Source organism: Melospiza georgiana, chromosome 10, assembly GCF_028018845.1.
Source record: "Melospiza georgiana isolate bMelGeo1 chromosome 10, bMelGeo1.pri, whole genome shotgun sequence".
In the NCBI taxonomy this organism is placed as follows: domain Eukaryota; kingdom Metazoa; phylum Chordata; class Aves; order Passeriformes; family Passerellidae; genus Melospiza; species Melospiza georgiana.
The window spans coordinates 3694389-3704288 of NC_080439.1; the positions used below are offsets into that span (position 1 = coordinate 3694389).

Sequence of the window (9900 nt, forward strand, 5' to 3'; positions counted from 1 at the left end):
AGCCCAGTGGGGAGAAAGGACCCTGCCAAACCCTCTCCTTCTCCCTGCAGACAGGGCAGGGGAGCACCACAGTGCCTCAGCACCAGGGCTGTGAATCCTTTCCTTCTTCATTTCCAAAATGCCCCAAAATCTCTGTGTAGGAAGGACTGGAGGAAGGATGCTCCAGGAATGCCCATTCTTCCACCTTCCTGCTCCCCAAAGCAAGAAGGGAACTGCAGGATACCTCTCTGCAGGGCACCCTTTTTGGCACCTTGGGGGGCTGCAGGCCACCTCCCTCCCCAGTACCACTCAGGTCTTCTTCCACTGTCACTGAATTTTAGCTTCTGTGAAAGCCTTGGCTCCTCCAAGCTGCTCTGGTCCTGCAGAACCTCTTCCTTAGGGATCACTATCCACTGACACCAGATCCCAACTTCTGTCACCCAGCTGTTCTCCTCAGCTGATCTAACCAATCTGTTGCCCTCTAACACCCATGAACCTGCATTATGAACCACACCAATATCAAGCAAGGTGCAGTCTTGTCCTGGCTCTGTGGTTGCCCATAATTCTCTACGTTTTAACGAGCAGATGAGTAGGATTTGACAGCCCTCATCACAGAAAAATCCCTTATCACTTTTATGAAACATGAATCAGCAAGAAAAACCTCATCACTTTGCAGATATGGCAACAAGAAGTTTCTAGGTTTGGTTTATAAACAGTTTACTTTAGGTCACATCAGGACAGTCCAATGCTGAGGGCAGTAACACCACCAGTGCATCAAATTCAAGATAACACAGGCAGTCATAAAGCCCAGGCAGGAATTTCACCCACAGCCTCAGCTCTAACTGCAGCAAGTGGAAAATCACCACTGAGCAGCTCTTCATCCCACCAGCTCCAAGCTAAAACACCCCTGCTCCACTGGAGACAGATTTTTAGTGGGAGTTGGATTAAGCTTTATTTGCTTAATAACCAGCAACTCACAGGAAGAATGATGGCAGAACAGAGCCCTGTGTGAGCTCAGTGTGTGCGTGCCCTCCTGACCCACAACAGCCAAAACCTTAATTTCACTCTCTGACAACAAAGCCTCAGAACTATTCCTTAAATACACAACTTTTGCAGGTGGCTGTGCAGGAGCCCCTGCCCGCCATGGACAGGGGGCCGCGGCCGTAAAACCTGAAACATGAAGCTGTGCCTGCAGATTAAAAAAGTTTGTAAAACGTGTAAGGTGGGATCAGAGCTGCTGGAACCTACAGCAGTAGGTTCACTCCTGTAAGTTTATATTACTGACATCGGGCACGCTGTTAAGAGTGTGATACTACTGGTTTTGCTCCCTTCGCAGTGGCACGTACTTGAGTATAAGGCAAGGAAACAAAACACGCACACAGAAACCCACTAAAAACCTATTGCGGCACGCACAGCAATCTAAAACCTCAGTAAAGTGATCTTGAGTCACTCTGAGTTTTCTGTGGATAAACCAAGGGGACTCTTCAGGAGCTGCTTTGTTGGGGGAAAAGGGATCTGGAAGTCCAGGTCGGTTTCACAGCACTATGTATCTGCATCACTGTCAGAACTCTGCAAGCAATAAGCAAGATAAAAACAATATTCTGGGGTTTTAACTTCAACAGCTACCAACAATCTTTCTAAAAATAAAAAAGTAAAAAAAAAAAAAAATTTGTAGTTTGAAGGTGACCGTGATCTCAGCCTGGAATGTGTGACAGACGCTGCCATGGCACTGCTTGATTTGCAACTGCACTTCCATTAACATATATCTTTAAAAATAATGCTTTTGCTGGGCTGGCAGCACTGCCAGAAAGCCTAACAGAGCCAATCATTCTGAAGTCATTAAAAAGTTGAACTAATAGATATTTAACGATAAAAGAGAGGAGTCGTCCAAGTTAGCAGAAACTGCTCTAGAATCCTAAACTGCCTCTGAGCTGAAAAAGCACATTCCAGGGCAAGAACAGTGACAATGCTCTCTGCAGCTCTGCACACACTGTAGTCTCTTTGGGGAAAAGAAAAAAACTGAGTGCCCAGTTTGTGGAATTTCATTATTGATATACACCTAAAATTACATATGTTCAGGTTAGATTGGGTGTGACAGGAGATAATAGTAAGACAGCAAAAAGAATCCTAGATCGACCTCATTCGAGATTTAAAAAAAAATAAGTACAAAAATGCAGCTTTTAAGCCCTACTCCAGCTGCAATCAAATGAAACATGAGTTGCATCCAGCGTGCATGTTTTGACTGCATCCCACCATTATCGAGCTGTTCATCTCAGCAAAGCTCATTTATACAGTCATAAGAAAGAGCCCAGGCCTTTTGTAAAGTTGATCCTAAGTGATGAAACCTAACCCCAGCCGTGAGTCAGGGGGTGGGGTGGTATGTCTCTGAAAAAACCCCAAGAGAGAAAATGACAAAAAAATGTTTTTCTTTCCCTCTTTTTGTTAAATACAGCAGGTAGAACACAGCAGAGAGACCAGATTACACACCGCCCTGAGTTCATCTCAATCCTGCCTCGAGCAGTCTGGGAGCCATACCTATCAGTCAAGCTTGAATTCAGTAACATAAACTTGTGGGCAGCATGAGGCCGGGAGCACTGGAAGGATCTTTCACCTTCTCAGGTACAGCCCAATGTTTGCTTGTGAATTTTACAGATGAGTTGAAGCAATTAGAGGTGAACAATTACTGCTGATCGAGTGTCAGTGGCTCGGGAGCGAGCGCGGACTGGGGATGCTCCCGCTGCAACCAGGGCTGCTTGGTGTCCCTGGGGGAGGCAGGAAGAGCTGGGGTGCCCCCCTTGCCTGCACCCAGCCCTGGCTCTGGCTGCAGCTGAGCTGGGGGCTCCTGTACCAGCTGGGCTGCATCGTCTCTGCCCTCCAGCCCTAGCCACAGCCACTGACACACATACCCATCTTCACCTTATTTTTATTTCCCCTTTTTATTCCCTTCTTTTTCTTTTTTTCCCCCCCTTTTTTTATTCCAGGAGCTACCAAGGCTGAGTGACCCCAGGCAGCCCCACACAGTCTATTTGCACACTCAGCTCTGACTTGCATTTGTCACTCCTTGCACACGCACACGTTTGGCCATGTAACCTCCATTTCCCAGTTTGCCTTCCCATTATATTTTATATTACCTCTGGTGAGCTTGTGCCAGAAGAAAGCAGAAGGAGGAGCTGTTAGAAAGAGTTTCTTGCTTTAAGATTCGAGAGCACATTTTTAGCATTAACTTTTTAGGCTCTGGTCATAAAACGTTGGAGTACGCGGACGATTTTGTGGGTAAGTGTGCAGCATTTCCAGAGGGCCAAATGAACAACAATCTCCTGCTGACAGCACCCAGATCACAACAAGCTACTTGAAAGACAACCAAATCTTAATTTGCAAATCTCAGCAACAAAACGCTATAAAAATATGGAATTATGAACAGCACGATACTGTGCAAAATAAATAACAAGTCTCCAGTGAATGAAGGGAATTATTGGCAGCAGTACAGCCACCATTACCAAATGTCAGAAATGTAAACACTAAAAAAAAGAGAAAGTTAAAAGCGCCATAACTTTGCTTCCAAAAACGTCAAAGCGCGGGAGTGCGCTCAGAGGGAGATGCTGATGGCTCAGCCTCGCCTGCGCTTTCTGCTGCAGATCCCCAGCACCGACCCAAAGACAGTGAGTTGCTTGACCAATGCATGTGATTTCTTCTCTTCTTTCCTACCTACACCAGCTCCTGCTCAATGTAAAATACTTGAATTCACTGTTTCAATTAATCTACATAGTTTCCTTTTCCTATCACTGTTCCATAAACGCTCTGCACGGACAGAATTTATCGCTTTTCAGCACAAAGCGTATTTCAGCTTGGAAAACGTAACTTGCTTTTACTAATAACCTTTATGGTTTCTTTAGTTAAACCAGCTGCTGTATAGAAAAGAAAAGAAATTATCTCTCGCTCCGCTGGCTCGTTCCATGCTACATGTGCTCAGGGCTGAACTGTAAAAGTTGGAAATGAAAAAGATCTTCTCTCATAGTTTCTGAGAAAGTTATTTAACCCAGTTTTAATCAGCTATCTCACATGAGTGAAATACGTAGCACTGGGCTGGAAATAGCAGGCTCCCTCACATTCATTTCCTATACGTATGGAATTTGATTAGAAAGAATGATTTCTAATTGAAGCTTTGTGTCTGGTTGTGATTCTTCTTTCAATACTGTCAAGGCAATTAAATCAGCTAAAGATAATCTTTAACATTCACCTGATGCAGTTAATTAAGTGGTGAAAAATGAAACACTGATTAAATGAATCGAATTCTATGTTGCAGGTAGTGAAGTTTAAATTTGAAACAAGAATTCACAATCATCTGTTGCTTTGCTGTTTTAGGTATTTTACTTTAAAGAAGAAAAGCTTCCTCAGCCTAACTTTGCCCATTAAAATATTTCATAATGGCCTGTGTTATCCGCAGACAAAAGCAAACCCTGATTTAGGAAACACCTAATAACTCATCAGCATAATTGAAAACAAAATGCTTTACTGCATTCTTCCTCTGCCTATCCCAGCCTTTTTTCCAACACACAAGGATAAATAATGTTTCAGCCCAACAAAGAGTGGATTTAAGTGCAATAAATGAAAAGAAAAAGAAAACCACCGACGACCCTGATTCAGCACATAAGTACTACGAGTTCCAGCAAAGTGTATGGGAAGGCACAATAATATCCATGCATGTGTGCATTCAAATCCAAAGCCCCACACATGCAAGTACACTGGTAACATTATCACTTTTGTGTCCTCCCCTCTTTCCATTAAATTCATGCTACAGCATCCAACCAACTCCACGATTTAACACAGCAATCCAAGTGGACTGCAACAGGAGCCAGAAAATGCTCCCAATTCAACATTAGCACATAATGCCTTCGTATCCCTCAGAAAGCAGCCCTGGATTTTATCAGACATAAGACCAAAAAAACTCCTTCATGAATTGAACAACATTACATAAAACTGAAAATTCGTATTTTCTACCGCCCCTAATCAAAATTATTCCATTCTGCATTTCCATCTGTACCTTATCATTTGCCATAACAGCAAACAGGCCAAAAGCTGTTGTGAAATGCTGTTATTTTTTTTTCCATTGACACGTGAAAGTTCCTTTAAAAAGTAAGTCCAGAAAGTGAACACCACGTACCTGATCACTTATTTGACATGCAACAAGGTTGTGCTGATTGTAGCATCCAGCAAACTTGATATATTTGAGCCAGTTTCCTACATCTGGTTGACTGGCATCTATGCAGAACTTCACATTGCAAAATTCATCCAAGATCTAAAAAGAAGAATATGAAAGAGTAAATCCTTCTGTCACTGGCTGAGTATTCTAATCAAAAGATAAATCACAGGCTTCCAGATAAACAAGCAGATAATAATAATAATAATAATAATAATAATAATAATAATAATAATAATAATAATAATAATAATAATAATAATAATAACGGTGTGTTTATTCAGAAATATGTTTCCCTGCTGAGATTTTTTTGGGAACTGTCAGAATACATACATAATAATAAAAAGACAACAAATGTTCTGGAAAACGTCTTGACAATTATTTACAAGTAATCGAAATGCTCTCTAATTATTGCAATGAAACACTATGTTAATTTGAGGCACCCGATTTTCTATGCATTCATCAATAACTGTGCCTGAAATTATTATTTTAATTAAATAAGACTCTGACAAGAATATAACAAAAATTATTAAAATAGATGGTGTTGGCTTCATTTAAGGTTTCTGTTTTGTTTTAGGATTTATTTTGATTGCAGCACTCATTTAGAATTTTTATATTTGTTGCTCTGAACCAAACTTTATCTGGTAGGCAGACTTATTTATCTTGTTTTACCATTACACTTCCCAAACAGTCCTGTGCAACACTTAAATCCCTCCCCTTAATCGAAGCAAATAAGAATCCTTATGTCAAAATAAAGAGAATAAATGAAAAACAATGTAAATACTCATGCAAACCATGGCAGTATTCAATACACACGAATAAATGGTTCCAATTATGCAGACAATAAACAAATATAATGAGACGGCTCGTGGACAAGCTAAAGACGATGCTCTATTCTAATATTATGACAAATTACTAATCATTACGGCGGACTGAATATCATTATTTGCAAGCTTCACCACCGGCCTATCCCAAACTTCCCACAGCTTCCCGGGGAGCTCACTGCTAAACTGTAACAACTTCTCCTTGCCCCCGGCAGCAGCCGCCCCATTTTCACAGCAAAATCAAGGAAACAAGCCGAAACGCCCCGAACGAAAGCGGAGGGCTCGGGAGGCTGCGCCCCGCCGGGGAGCGCCCGGAGCCGCGGCCGGAGCCGCCGCTGCCGCTGCCGGGAGCCCTCGGATGTCCCGGCCCGGCCCCTCGGTGTCCCCGCGGGACCAGCCCCGCTCAGCCCCGGGGCCGCGATCGGGCCGGGCCGCGCATGGGGGCGCGGAGGGTGCGCGCAGCCCGCGGGGCACCGAGCATCGCCCCGCCGAGCCGGGCTCTGCCCTCTGCTCCGAAAGAGAAGGTGGGAAACCGAGCCCCCAGCCCCGCAGAGCCCGGCAGAGCCCGGCAGAGCCCCGCAGAGCCCGGCAGAGCCCGGCAGAGCCCCGCAGAGCCCCGCAGAGCCCCGCAGAGCCCCGCAGAGCCCCGCGGCCGCGCCGGGCGAGCTCGGTCCCCACGGGCGCGCACGCTGCCCCGCCGCCCGCACCGCCGGCTGCTCTCGGGAACGGGACACCGTGTAATTTTCCCGTTCGGAGAAAGCCCCAGGGAGGGAAGGAGGGCTCAGCCCGCACTCCCCGGTGTCTGGCGGCACCGACGGGGCAAAGCGGCCGCGTCCCGCGGGGCCGTGGCAGCGCCGCGCTCGCCGCTCTTACCTTGTGTCGCCGGGAGCCCGCGGGGGCAGGGAGGGGGCAGAGGGACAAATATCCTTCAGGCGGCTGGAAGCAACATCTCGGCGTTAAAGGCGGGCGGAGGCCGCGGCCGTCGGGGTCCGGGGAGCGGCTGCACCATGTGCGGGGGGCGGCGGGGCCCGGGCGGGGGCTGCCGGCCCCGGAGGGCTCAGCGGCGGCGGGGCTCGGCGGGTTCCTGCCGCCTCGCCATCACCGTCCCCTTTCGGCCCCTCCTGGTCTTATCGGCTGGCTTTGGGGCGGCGTGTGCGAAAAAAGTTATCGGGGAAGGGGGAGGAAGGGGAAAAAAAAAAGGAAAAAAAAAAAACAACACCTAAAACCCACACAAGCCTCTTCAGGGAAAGGAAGGGGGGAAAGCGGGAAAAAAAAAAAAAAAAAGGGAAAAAGAAAAACAACAACAACAAACCCCACAGCGCACCGCTCCACAAAACAAACTTCTTTCACTTCTCCGCCGGGGATGGGAGAAAAGTGAGTGCGCGTGGGAGGGCGGACGGACGGACGGACGGGCGGGCGGCTCTCCTCTCCCCCTCCCCACGCCCGCAGCCTGCCCGCGGCGCTGCTTCCCCGCCGCACCCCCGGGCAGCGCCCGGCCCGGCGCGGCCCTCTCCGCCCCCCCTCCCCGCCCACCCCGTCGGGCCGTGCCCTCCCGCCGCTCCCCTTTCGGGCACTGTCTCTTTAAAGCGGGGCAGCCCCGGCCGCTCCGGCCGCCTTTCCCCCCCCACCACCACCAACACTCCCCGGCCCCCCCGTCCGGGGCGGCGGCGGCCGCGGCGCTCCCGGCGCGCTTAAAGCGACAGCGGCCCCGCGGCCGGGGGTCACCGCCAGGTCGCGGAGCAGCGGCCCCGCGGCGGGGGCTCACCGGCAGCCCGCGGGGGCGGCCCCCGCCGCGCCCCCCCGCCCGCATCCCCCGCCCGGTGCGCGGTGCCTCGGGCCTCGCCGCTCGCCGCTATTTATTGGCCGCCGCTCGCTGCCGGCCCCGGTGCCCGCAGCCCGGAGCGGCCGCCCCGCAGCGGGGGCTGCAGCGAGCGGGAGCCGCGCTCGCCCCGACGGCTGCTCACGGTGCTGGCGCGTTACCCGAATTGTCCCCGTCATCGCGTCACTCTGGTTATTAATAACGATATTTAATGAAATGCAACTTCTTTTTTTTTTTTTTTTTTTTTTCCCCCTCCCCCCGGCCAATTTCCGCGACGACCCCGTTTGGTGCCGCGGAAGCATCGCCCCGCTTGCCGCCGCTTCCTAAACGATTTAAAAAAAATTTTTTTTTTCTCCTTTTATCTCTTTGGTAACGAATCCCATGAATGGAGCGGCGGGAGGCCGGGCTCTACCTGCCGGCCGGGCCCGCTCCCTCCCGTCCGGCTCGGGGCTCTCCCGGCTTAAATGGACCCGAAATCCAACCGAGCCGCAAACGTCCGCCAAGTTTGGAACAGCCCGCGCTCACTACGGAGAGATCCTCGCATATGTGCTTTGGGAAGAGGGCAGGGGAAAAAGAAAAAATAAGAGGGCTGAGCTGTATCTTTTATTGCACCATACAGAAGTGCCACCCACTTTTTTTTTTTTTTTTTTTTTTTTTTTTTTTTTTAAGTGCAGATATATTTTTCAGACTAAAAGTGAATTTTTCTTCCCTGGGGGGCCAAGTGGAGCCGGGGAAGGAGAGCGAGGGGGAGGGCGAGAAGCCGAGTGACAGGAGATGCTGATGGATTCGTCTCAGCGGCCCGTTATCTGTGACATTGACCTGTTAGCTCAGATAATGGCTATTGTCCGAGGGGAGAGAGACCGGGGGGAAAAAAAACCAAACCAACCAAAACCCGCACGCAGTGGTGGTAGGTAGGACAGGAAAAAAAGAAAAAAAAAAAAAATCCTTTGTCACTAACCTCAAAAAACCCGGTGGGAGATTCCCAGAGCGCCCGGGCCTGGGAACCGGAGCCCTCCCGGTGTGCGGGGCCGTGGGTTCCTGCCCTCCCTCCGCTCCCCATTGTTGGGGTGGTTTTTTCCCTTCTTATTTTTCCTCCCTCTCTCTCTCTCTTTTTTCCCTTTTTTTTTTTTTTTTTTTTTTTTTTTTTTTTTTTTTAATTTAGCCATAAATTGGCCCGGCTCGCGCTATGAGCTGTTCTATTTTCTCCCTGTCAGGATGAGGGATTTGCTTTATGATGCATTGTGTATTAAATACAAGTAATCTGGGAAACTGATTGCTCGAGCCCATCGGCCTGATCAGAGCCCGCGATGGGGAGCCGGAGCCCCCCCTTTTCCCTCCCCCCGGGCCGCGGCACAAAGGGAGGAAGCGCCGCTGGATAAACAAAAGCGGCTCCCGGTACCGGCGGGGCCCGGCCCGGCCCGGCCCGGCCCGCTCCGCGGCTCGCCCGCAGCGCCGCCCGCCGCCGCTGGGTGGCGCTCGCCGCCGGGACACCGCCAGCGGGGCACCGCTCCCCGTTTTTTGGGGGGAAAACCCCTTTTTTAATAGTTTTCCTTCAGGCAGCGCTCCCAGCGCTATAACCCAGAGGAGGAGGAGGAGGGGGAAGAAGGCTTATGCCCCCGAGCCGCGGTTGGGAGGCGCGGGGAGGTCAAGGCTGACCCCGCAGCCGGTCGGGACCTCCAGCATCCCCATTCCTGGATGTGGTCAGGACCTCCAGCATCCCGATTCCTGGATATGGATACACGCATCTACACACATCAACACGCCGCGGTGTATTTCTTCTTTCAAGCGAAAACCTTTTAAACGTCTCTTTCCGCCTTTCCCCTCTCCCCTCAGACGGTTCGGTGGGCGCTTCAAGAGGCCCAGATATTTCCACAGGGTCCCGTTGGCAATTGTTTATTTAAAACAAGTCGCTCTATTAGTGGAGCAGTCAGGAGTTAGTGCTCCAGTCTGCTAGTAATTCCCACCAGGCTGTAAACTGATGCCTCTTTTAAGCCTTTAACTTCATGGTCGTCCCAGAAGTAAAAGTTCTTCTAATGGAGACCCTATGGGCATCGTGCATTCCAGCACATCATTAAAGCAAA

At 49.6% G+C, this 9900-nt stretch overlaps 1 protein-coding gene across 5 annotated transcripts in view; it reads right to left on the reverse strand.

The window, feature by feature from the left end:
* The window catches only part of MECOM (MDS1 and EVI1 complex locus), a 47617-nt gene extending 40696 nt beyond the window's left edge, over positions 1-6921 (reverse strand). For 4 of the 5 annotated variants that reach the window (XM_058031046.1, XM_058031044.1, XM_058031042.1 and 1 more), the window contains exon 1: positions 5141-5275. The gene's annotated coding sequence lies outside the window, so the exon portion shown is untranslated. Of the gene's footprint in view, positions 1-5140; positions 5276-6873 lie in introns of those variants that run through there. The other variant, XM_058031045.1, reaches the window with a different exon arrangement.
* Positions 6922-9900: the final 2979 nt, after the last annotated feature.